Raw genomic sequence first — 1,978 nt, forward strand, 5'->3', positions numbered from 1 at the left:
AATATATGATATTGGCAAGAAAAAAGTAATATATGATATTGGCAAGAAAAAGTAATATATGATATTGGCAAGAAAAAAAGTAATGTGATTATACAGGTTATTGTAAAAGTTGAAAATATATTATTCTAAATAATAAATTGGGAAGGTACAAGATAGAAGTATGCAAATATGTTTTTAACTTAATTATGTAACTTAATTATGTAACTTAGTTTTGTAAAATTATATTTTTGTTTGAATTATTAAATCACTAGAGACTGAATTATTAATCAAAGAAGGGAAAATGAAGTTAAGCTATCGTTAATTATTGGTGATATGAAGGTGAAAGTGAATCTTACAAGATTGTATATATAATGAACATTAGAATACCTTGAAAGGTATGATTGGGTTTAGGTATATTGACGTATGTGCAGGTCCGTCAGGTATGGCTGTGGCGGCCCGTAGACTTGTTTGTCCTTACGTATGAAGATTGGGAAGGTCTCCTTGGTAGTAGGATAGTTGGTAGATATAAGAGTTCAGTGGTGTGCAATTACCTCCAGGTGAGGAAGTTTGCGGGGAGGTGCCTCATTGACGTTCTTGTTTAGAAGTGGTTAGGTAATTTGGAGTCGGTGATGACGACGTACGTATAGTGCACTGGGTTGACTGGGTCTTGACTAAAGTCGTGTGGTGTAGGTGCAGTGGTCAGCACGTATCGTTCTCGGGTGAGGAGGGTAGGTAGTGAAGGGAAGTGACTGGACACGGCGCTGTGTAGAGAGAAGAGGCTCTTGAAGGGCAGTCAGAACTTGTTATTGTAGATACGGGATATATTGTTAGGAGCTCACTGCCACCAGGTGGTTTGAAATCTAAAGTCCTAAATTTCACCACCGATTCGAAGACTGTGATGGTTTGAGTTGGTATCGCCGTCTCGAAGGGAGCGGTTGGTGGAGGGAGGTGTATAGGGTTGCGTGTGTGTGACGAGATCTTTGCGGTGAGGAGGCCTTGATATCCTTTCTTCTGGTAGGCGTGGCTTGAATGGCTGACGATAATTCGGTTTTCTTCTCTTGAGACGTGGGAGCGAACACTGCTGCCGCCATTTAATGTATCCTCAATCGGTGTTGAGTGATTACATTAGACAGAACTTAAGGCGGGAACACCAAACTCAATGCAACACCTTTTTCGTTTATTAAACAAATTCATTTCTTCACAATTTCTTCTATATTTTACACAATGTCAATCACTTCTTGAATTATGGGTAAATACTTAATAACTTAAACACTATCATTTTGTTTGTGTCTATCTGTCGAGATATTAGTTCTAAGCTATCTGAATATCACTCTGTTCGTAAACCACAGTGCACTATTTTAATGTCTCTGTACGTATCATCGGACCGACCGCTCCGGGTCTAGAGCATCGACTTTTTGTTCGTCGGAAGTGCTGACACAGCAAAATAGGAGGTGCTGGTAGATGTTTTAACGAGGTTTTTTAATAGGAATGTTTGGTTTCCCGCAAATAAACTATCATGTTCTTAATTACTAGCTATATGTTATTTACAGTATATAATATTTCCAGGGGGGAAGGGTTTATTATTATTTGGTTGTCGTGTGTTTTGTGAGTTAGAGGTTGACTGCACTTATGAGTATGTTCGTGTGTGTGTGTGTGTTGGTTGCTTCTTGGCAGTGCTGGTCCCACGGGCACGAAGTGCTGAGTCGGCAACCGCCCAGTCAGCAAGATTGGGAGGATGCGTTGGTGCCGGACAGTCGGGTGGACCAGTGAGTGAGTGAGTGAGTGGGGTGAGTGAGTGTGTGAGTGATATTACTCATCATGTATATGGTGGCGTATACACTATTTCGCCCGGAGGGTTCCGAGGGGATTGAAAATTGCATTGTTATGATGACTGAACTCATGCACTCATGACCTAGAAGTGCACCTCGATCTACTCATCCGCGCTGATCGGCGGAAAACAGTGAATGAAATGCGTGTAAAGTTGGATGTGGGTGTCAGT

Source organism: Oratosquilla oratoria, chromosome 27, assembly GCF_046742065.1.
Source record: "Oratosquilla oratoria isolate Oo_2021 chromosome 27, ASM4674206v1, whole genome shotgun sequence".
In the NCBI taxonomy this organism is placed as follows: Eukaryota; Metazoa; Arthropoda; class Malacostraca; order Stomatopoda; family Squillidae; genus Oratosquilla; species Oratosquilla oratoria.